This window comes from Pocillopora damicornis, chromosome 2 (assembly GCF_964200805.1).
Source record: "Pocillopora damicornis chromosome 2, jaPocDami1.2, whole genome shotgun sequence".
Classification (NCBI taxonomy): Eukaryota; Metazoa; Cnidaria; class Anthozoa; order Scleractinia; family Pocilloporidae; genus Pocillopora; species Pocillopora damicornis.
Genome location: NC_142671.1, coordinates 12,686,004 through 12,695,467, shown reverse-complemented (window position 1 = coordinate 12,695,467; position 9,464 = coordinate 12,686,004). Strand labels below are relative to the sequence as shown.

Here is a 9,464-nt window from a genome sequence, read left to right as displayed (position 1 = left end):
AGCATATCACAGATTTGCATTATAATGTCACGAAATAGTTTTCATTTGACTCACAATTGTTGACGTCAGCCTCGTTTGTTTACGTTTCCTTGTCCTCTGGAGACGGCGACGCCGAAGAAAACGTGGATTTAAAAAGGTATCAATATTTTCAGTAATAATTTTACAAACTCTTAGCTAGTTCCGCTCACACGAAAATCAAATTCGAATAGCGGAATAGACTTCAACAATTCCTCATCGGATAAGTCTTTATTGGGTTTTTTCCTCTTAGTCGATACCGACTCGACTTCTTCTACAGCCTTCAACAGTTCCTCATCAGAGCCACAACTTGCCTTGCAAGAAAAAGTAGCCGACAGACCCCCAAGAAACCCACCAACAAACATTTTCGGACAGGTCGAAAGGCGGATAGCTGAAAGGAGAAATCAATTAAGAAACAGGAACTAGGATCAGAACATTCCATTCGCCCAAGATGAAGAATTCATCAGATCCATGTGGGAACTACTTCCCATGTGCGTCTACCTCTCTAGAACCGTAGAAAACGGAACATTTAAATTAAGAACATTTGACTAGGAACAGCAACGTTACTTTTCTGTTTATTTAGCTTCTATCAAACGAGACTATTTTTTTTGAGCATGTAATTTTCTTTTTGATTACGTCCCATTTTTTACATAAGGAAATTTACATTTGATAAAAATAAAAAACCCTTTATGATGTTTCATATATACAAGTGCGTCTGTGATGAACTTTGTAAAATTGACTTTTCGCATCAGGAACGAGACTCAAACCCGTGATCTTCATGTCCTCCTAACAGCGTGACAGCATGACGTCGTTCCTTGAGTATTGCGTGACATTGCACCCTTTTTGCCAATTCAGCACGACTCCTTTTTCTTAGGACTTCATCTTGCAATTTGATTGGTCAATGCGTGTCACGTGGTACGAAATACTGCTCAAGATCTCTGACTGGCTACTACCTACACAAGCGACATAAACTACCATTGATAAACTATAGTTTCGTACCTCATTTGAACCTTCTCGTTTAAGAACGGTTTTTGTAATCTTTTGTGTTCATGTCATGGATAAAAATGATCACCCACGTATTCGTCGACTTCTTCTCAATATTGCGTTTCTACAAGTGATTTACGAGTAACTTACGTCTTTCGTGTGTTCGAATCTGTAAGAATTTTCCCCGAGTTACGTACTGTTCAGTCTATTGCTTAGGCTTAAAACATAGAGTGTAAAATAGGTTCGTTATCAAGATTAGAAACTGTTTCCAGTCATTTTTGAAGGAATGCTGTGATCTGATTGGTAGGAGATACGTCGGCGGAAAAAAATACCCCTTGATACGCTGGCGCAGAGTTATCAAATTCTTTTTTTTAATCCAAAAAGTAATAGTAAAAAAATCCCCCCTTCTCCCTGCTGTTTGCGAACTGTTGCCTTATTTGTTTTCCCCTTGACAATCTGAAATATGTATACCTGACTCAAGAAGGAAGTTGGACCTTCCAAGTTAATGGACGTTGCAAATGGCACTTCGGAGTCGAAATTGGAAAAAAGGAAGATCAATAATTAAACTTCAAAGTGTACATGAAGCAACTGATGAATGACAGTCGAATTTCAAAAGTTCGCCGTCACAGATCAGACGCAGGAGGCTAAGAAGTCGTAAGTCGTCATTTCATGAGAAGTGCCAAGCCGGAAGGTAGAAAATTATTCGTCAGTAGTCGGAATTCAAATTCCGAGTCCGAAATCCGAGATATAAGTTAGAAATAAGAATTCCGAAAAAAAGAAAGTCGAAAGTTGAAAATAAAAGTCCGAACTCCGAAATAGAATGTCCGAAATCCGAAGACTGAAGACGGAAGTCGGGAAATTAAAAGTGAATAGTCCGAAATAAAAACTCTGAACTCCAAAATAGAATATACGAAATTCAAAGTCTAAAGTCGGAAATGAGAAGTCCGAAGCCGAAAGTCGGAAAACATAAGTAAAAAGTCGGGAATAAAACTCCAAACACCGAAATAGTGTCACAAATCTGAAGTCCGGGAATCAGAGGTCGGAAATACTGTTGTGGCATTGATTTGTGAGCCGACAACGAAACCAATTATATTTTTTCGCATAACCCCATTAAAACATCTGATGATTGAAACATCATTAGGACTCGAAACCCAAAATAAATTGATTAGAAGTCAATAAAAGGCAGGCACAGAAGTAAATGCCTCAGGATCAAGGTTGAGTATTTTATGTTTTTATGTTAATGTTTTATGTTAATGATTTATTTTCATTGTTCCTTTTTTATTGTTTATTTATAAGTTTAAGATTTCTTTATTTCTTGTTTATATTTCTGAGCAAACTTATGTATTTAAAATTAATTATGACGATTATATGATACAAAATAATTTGTTGAAGCTTCAAAAACTGCTTCCTTCTTGATGGTCAGATCATTCATAGACACTGCAACGATGACACTGTGTCCTTGTTGATAAGAAGATGATGAATGGACACCGAAAATTTTTAACTGCTTCCTATCTGATAAACACATGATGCACTGACACCGCAACTCTTAAACTGCTTCCTTGTTGACAAAGACATAATACATCGACACCGCCACTTTTAAACTGCTTCAGTTCTTGTTGAAAAACACATGATGCATTGACACCACAACTTTTAAACTGCTTTCTAGTTGACAAACACGATGCATTGATACCGTTTAAACAACTTTTTTGCTGACAAAGACATGATGCATTGACACTGCAACTTTTAAACTGCTTTCTTGTTGATGAAAACATGATGCTTAACACCGCAACTCTTAAACTGCTTCCTTGTTGACAAAGAAATGATAAATTGACACCTTTTAAACAACTTTTTTGTTGACAAAGACATGATGCAATAACACCGCAACTTTTAAATTGCTTTCTAGTTGATAACACGTCCCACGGACACCACAACTTTTAAACTGCTTTCTTGATGACAAACACATAATGCATTGACACCACAACTTTTAAATTGCTTCTCCTTGACAAAAACATGATGCAAACACATGATGCATCGACACCGCAACTTTTAAACTGCTTCAGTTCTTTTTGACAAACACATAATGAAGTGACACTTCAACATTCTTGCCGATAAAAACATGATGCATTGACACCTTTTAAAAAACTTAGTTGTTGACAAAGACATGATGCAATAACACCGCCATTTTTAAACTGCTTTCTTGCCGATAAAAACATGATACATTGACACCTTTTAAACAACTTTTTTGTTGACAGACATGATGCAATAACACCACAACTTTTAAATGCTCTGTTGATGACAGACATGATGCATTGATATCGCAACTTTTAAATTTCTCTTCTTGACAAACACATAATGCATTGACACCTTTTCAACCACTTTTTCGTTGACAAAGACATGATGCATTGACACCGCAACTTTTAAACTGCTTTCTCCTTGACGAAAACATGATGCATTGACACCACAATTTTTTAACTGCTTTCTTGTTGACAAAGACATGATGTTTTGACACCGAAAATTTTAAACTGCTTTATTGTTGATAAAAACATGATGCATTAACACCACAGCTCTCAGACTGGTTTCTTGTTAACAGAAATGATGCATTGCCATCGCAACTTTTAAACTGCTTTCTTGTTGACAAAGACATGATACATTGACACCGCCACTTTTAAACTGCTTCAGTTCCTATTAGGAAACACATGACGCATTGACACCGCAACTTTTAAACTGCTTTCTTGTTGATAAAGACATGATGCATTGACACCACAACTTTTAAACTACTTTCTTGTTGAAAAAGACATCATGATGAACAGATGCATTGACACCACAACTTTTAAACTGCTTTCTTGTTGACAAAGACATGCTGTATTAACACCACAACTTTTCAACTGCTTTCTTGTTGATAAGAACATGATGCATTGACACCACAACTTTTAAACTGCTTTCTTGTTGACAGACATGATGCATCCACATGGCAACTTTTAAACTGCTTTCTTGTTGACAAACACACGATACATTGACACGCATGAAGTTGCAGTCATCAACCAATGCAAAGGATGATATTACGTCACGACTTATATCTTCACCACACCAGAGGAGATACGCGTAGTCTATCGATATATCTCATTCCATTCTGATCTAAGCAGCTGAGTATGTGGTACCATTCTTTTCTGTGATCCAAATTGAATCCTCACGAAAGTTTACCCGAAAATTTCTCTTTCTATACTCTGGAACATTACGTTCCATCTCTACGTAAGTACATTTTACAGTGATACTAGATGAAATGAGGTTTAAATCCTCACAAAGGATTACCTATATTTCTTCTTCTATCCAGTTGGTAGAGGCAGATGGCGACGTTTTATGGTCTAAGGTTTGAATCCTTATGGTCAATGACACAGCTGATTTATTTTGTTGTGCATGACTTTACATCGGTAAGCACGTAGAGTAACTAGCAGCAACATCAGTAGATCTGAGGTTTGAATCCTTATAAAAGTCGACCAGAAGTATCATTTTACGTCTTTTACGTCTTTTACGTGTAATTTATTACAAAGGTCGACCCACATTTTGCTTCAGCTCAGTTGATAGAGCATTGGATACCGATATTGCGAGGTCTGAGGTTTGAATCCTCTCGTAGATTTACCCAGAAATTTGCCTTCTACTCAACTGTGTGAACATTTTGTAGCTATCTTGACTATTGTGAGGTTTGAATCCTCAAGAATCTCCACCCAAATTTCTTCGTCTGCCCGGCTGCTAGAGCAGATGGCGAAGTTTTAAAAACGTCAGAAGATAGAGAATCTGACAGCAAAATCGGTAGATCTGAGGTTTGAATCCTCATTACAGTCGACCAGAGATAATCATTTTACACCTTTTTTACGAATAATTTCTTTCAAGGTCGACCCACATTTTTTTTCACCTCAGCCGGTAGAGCATTTGATACCGATCGACCCACAATTTATTTTCTGACCTAAGCAGTTAAGCATGTGGTACCATTTCATTTCTGTGATCCATTTTGTCCCCTGAGAGTGAAATGTCCTTTACAGCAGAAACACCAACTTTGAGCTGAAAGACAAACAAGAGTGCTTCAAGTAAGTGACTTGTGTTCAAAGACTTCCCCATAAAATTCTAATCTCTTAATCTGACTTAATACTAAACTACCGAAAAATAGGGGCTCGTTGAGAAAAAACTTATGAAGAAATTATTAGGAATTTAAAAAAAGGGGGAAATGTGTCTACTGCAGAAGCTGCATAGCTTTTCTCTTTGTAGCTGATAAAATGCCATTCTTATAGATATCTACTTTGATCAGACAGAGATCATTAATTATCTACAAGTGTTTCTTTGCTTAGTTTTGATCCGCCTGTTTTGTTGTGAGTTTTATTATTTTCTGTTTTTTTATCGTGTTAAGTGTTAGCCTTTAAATGGTTCTGACCCTAATCTTCCTTTTTTAACAAAAATAGACATTTCATGATAGTCCTTGTAATAAACTTGCAGTTTATTTCAAAATTTCAGTTGCATTTTAAATCTTTACTTAAAGAGGACCCATTAATTGACTTGAACAGCTCTACCATACTTGATGAATTTTCAATATCTGTTATTTAATCCTCACCTTAACAGCTAAGCACCTCTCATTATAGGTAAAGCTCTGTTGATTGGTCCACCAAATGGCTGACAATAACTGCATCTGAAAAACCTTTTGATGGCACACTCAAGAAGCAAAGAAAATACAGTTGTTAGTGTGAGATAAAAACAATACTTGCACGGGATTTTTAAAGTCTAGTAGGTATATTATCTGACAGCAACATCGGTAGATCTGAGGCTTGAATCCTCGTGAAAGTCGACCAGAATTTTTCATTTTATAAAGGTCCACCCACAATGTTTTTCTGCTCAGTTGATAGAGCGTGTGATACCGATATTGTCATGCATGCTATCACGAAAGTACGATAAGCATCATGGGATGCAATAAACCACGAGGGTTTAGATTCAATATGGCTGTCCGTGTGATACAGTACATAACATGGTGTCAGGAGTGAGATTTGAATTCCTCCAAAACACAAAAGCTAACACGGTGCTAAACGACAACAGTGATTCGCTAAACCCTTCATCAGACGAAAGAGATGACATGGAAGGAGACTCTGCTCCAAAGATGGATTGGACGAGTGAATATCTGCCCACTGCGTGGAGAGCATTCAGGCAGCATTGCGAATTCACATTTGGAGGACCTCTAAAGCGTAAAAGCGAAGAAGAAAAGTGCAATTATTTGATGATTTGGGTAAGAGACAAGGGTCGTGACATATACAATACGTGGGAACTGACTGCAGATGAAGTGAAGAAACTCGAGACGTATTACACAAGATTTGAAACCTATGTGAAGCCCAGATCGAACGAGGTGTTTGCTAGGTATAAATTTCATTTGAGAGCGCAACAAGCCGGTGAGTCATTTGAACAGTTTTTTAGTTAAAGATTGTGATTATGCTGACCCTTATGAAATGGTTCGAGACCGAGTTGTGATCGGCTGCTATTCGTCAAAAGCACGAGAAAAACCCATTCACGAAGGCTCAGACCTAACCCTGGAAAAATATCACAAGCTCAGAAAATGTAAGCATAAATAGTGTGAAGACAAAGAAACAAAAAAACCCCTGTTAAAAAGAAGCTTGGGAAAGATTGTGGTAGGTAGATTTGGTTATCAACATGACAAAGGCAAATGCCCAGCTCAAGGAAAGAAGTGCTCAAAATGTCACAAGTTGAACCATTTTTCCAGTTGTTGCCAGTGGAAAAACCCAGATAAGAAAGGAGTGAACTGTGTAGATGAATGCAATAATGACGAGTTCTTTATTGGGTGCATCACCTCAGTTAATTCTGTAGACACAAGTGAATGGTGTGAAAACCATAAGATAGAAGACAAAGTTGTAAAGGTCCAACTAGATACTGGTGCTAAAGTCAATGTCATCTCTACTAAATTTCTGCCAGACTTTACTTCTCGCTACCCCTTCGAGAAGACTCAAGTCAAACTGAAATCCTATTCAGGCCATCAGATTCCTACCAAAGGAGTAGTGACATTACCTTGTGAATGTAAAGGCAACACTTTTCAAGTAAATTTCCATGTAGTTGAAATGGAAGCTCCAACGGTACTTGGTGCCCAAACTTGCAAAGACCTTGATCTTCTTGTCCGAGTGCATCCACTTCAGCAACAGAGGAAATGGCTGAAAAGATGTATGAGCAATATTCAGATCTATTTAAAGGCCTAGGTTGCCTTCCAGGTGAACACGCCTGGTACAGTGCCTGTTTCCCTCAAAGAGAAAATCAAAGAAGAGCTTGATCGGATGAAGAAGACAGAAGTAGTAGTTAAGCAGAAAGAGCCTACTGAGTGGGTGAATAGCATGGTAGCAGTCGTAACACCCAACAAGCTTCGCATATGCATTGACCCGCGAGATTTAAAAACACAAGTGAATGGTGTGAAAACCATAAGATAGAAGACAAAGTTGTAAAGGTCCAACTAGATACTGGTGCTAAAGTCAATGTCATCTCTACTAAATTTCTGCCAGACTTTGCTTCTCGCTACCCCTTCGAGAAGACTCAAGTCAAACTGAAATCCTATTCAGGCCATCAGATTCCTACCAAAGGAGTAGTGACTTTACCTTGTGAATGTAAAGGCAACACTTTTCAAGTAAATTTCCATGTAATTGAAATGGAAGCTCCAACGGTACTTAGTGCCCAAACTTGCGAAGACCTTGGTCTTCTTGGCCGAGTGCATCTACTTCAGCAACAGAGTCTCTCAACGTGTCCTGAGGGATGTATGAGCAGTACTCAGATCTATTTCAAGGCCTAGGTTGTCTTCGCGGTGAACACGCCTGGTACAGTGCCTGTTTCCCTCAAAGAGAAAATCAAAGAAGAGCTTGATCGGATGGAGAAGGCAGAAGTAGTAGTTAAGTAGAAAGAGCCTACTGAGTGGGTGAATAGCATGGTAGCAGTCGTAAAACCCAATAAGCTTCGCATATGCATTGACCCGCGAGATTTAAATGAATCAATCAGGAGGGAACACCTTCCAATGACTACTATAGAAGAAGTTGTTGCTGATATGCCTAAAGCAGAAGTGTTTTCAGTCCGTGATACCACCTCAGGATATTGGCAAGTGAAATTAGATGAAGCTAGCTCAAAGCTTTGCACATTTAATTCACCAATTGGAAGATACCGGTTCACAAGGTTACCTTTTGGAATAAAATCAGCCCCTGATGTGTTTCAGAATCACATGTCAGAGCTGTTCGCAGATATGGAAGGCGTAAAAGTGATTGTTGACGACCTCCTAATATGGGGTAAAGATGATGAAGAACATGATGCAGTACTGAAACAAGTGTTAACAAGAGCAAGAAGTCAATCTCAAGTTCAATGCAAAGAAATGCAAAATTAAGCAAGAAGAAGCTCCTTATGTTGGCCATGTCCTATGTAAAGATGGTTTAAAACCAGATCCATAAAAGATAAGGGCTGTAAAAGAAATGAAACCCCCCGAGAATGCTAATGTACTGAAAACATTCCTCGGATTCATCCAGTATCTGGGAAAGTTCATGCCAAAAATGGCCACTGAAAGTGCACCATTAAGAGAATTATTAGAGAAGAATGTTGCATGGCACTGGGATCAACTGCAAGAGGAAAGCTTTCAGAAGCTAAAGCAGATGGTCTCCTCAACACCAATCCTTGGTTACTATGATCCAAGTAAGCCATTATGCCTCTCTGTAGATGCAAGTTCAAGGGGCTAGGTGCCGTCCTTTTGCAGGATGAGAAGCTCCAAGCCTATGCATCAAGAGCCCTCACGCCAACCCAGCAGCGGTATGCACAAATAGAAAAGGAAACCCTTGCAATTGTGTATGGAGTGCAGAAATTTCATCAGTACATCTATGGAAGAACAACAGACGACGAGACAGACCCCAAACCACTGCAATACATCTTAAACAAGCCCTTGCATGAAGCAACACTGAGGCTGCAGAAGATGATGCTGATATTGCAGCAGTACGAGTTAAAGGTGAAATACGTACCGGGATCTGAACTCTCTGTTGCTGATGCACTAAGCAGAGCATACTTGGAAGAGACTAAAGAAAGCCTCATCTCAGATTTGGAAGTAAATGAAGTTCAGCTTACACCTCACCTTCCCATTTCACGAAAAAGGTACTGTGCATTCCAGCAAGCTACTGCAGCTGATCCAACCCTATAAGTCTTAAGCACAGTAGTTCGTAAAGGATGGCCTTGTCACAAGCAGGAGCCACCATTAGCTGTCCGCGAGTATTGGTCGTGCAGAGATGAAATATCAGAAATTGATTGGTTGTTATTCAAAGCACAGAAGCTTATTGTTCCTCAGAGTAAGAGAAAAGAAATGTTAAAGCTCATCCACGTGTCACACGAAGGCATAGTAAAATGTAAGCAGCGTGGCCGAGACATTCTCTTTCGGCCAGGGATGTCATCCCAAATTGAAGAGAAAGTGT

At 38.7% G+C, this 9,464-nt stretch overlaps 1 long non-coding RNA gene across 1 annotated transcript; it reads left to right on the top strand.

The window, feature by feature from the left end:
* The first annotated feature begins 52 nt into the window (after positions 1–52).
* LOC149049947 (uncharacterized) lies at positions 53–800 on the top strand. The gene is made up of 2 exons (XR_016183643.1): positions 53–136; positions 269–800. It is a non-coding gene; the product is annotated as an uncharacterized LOC149049947 (long non-coding RNA).
* Positions 801–9,464: the final 8,664 nt, after the last annotated feature.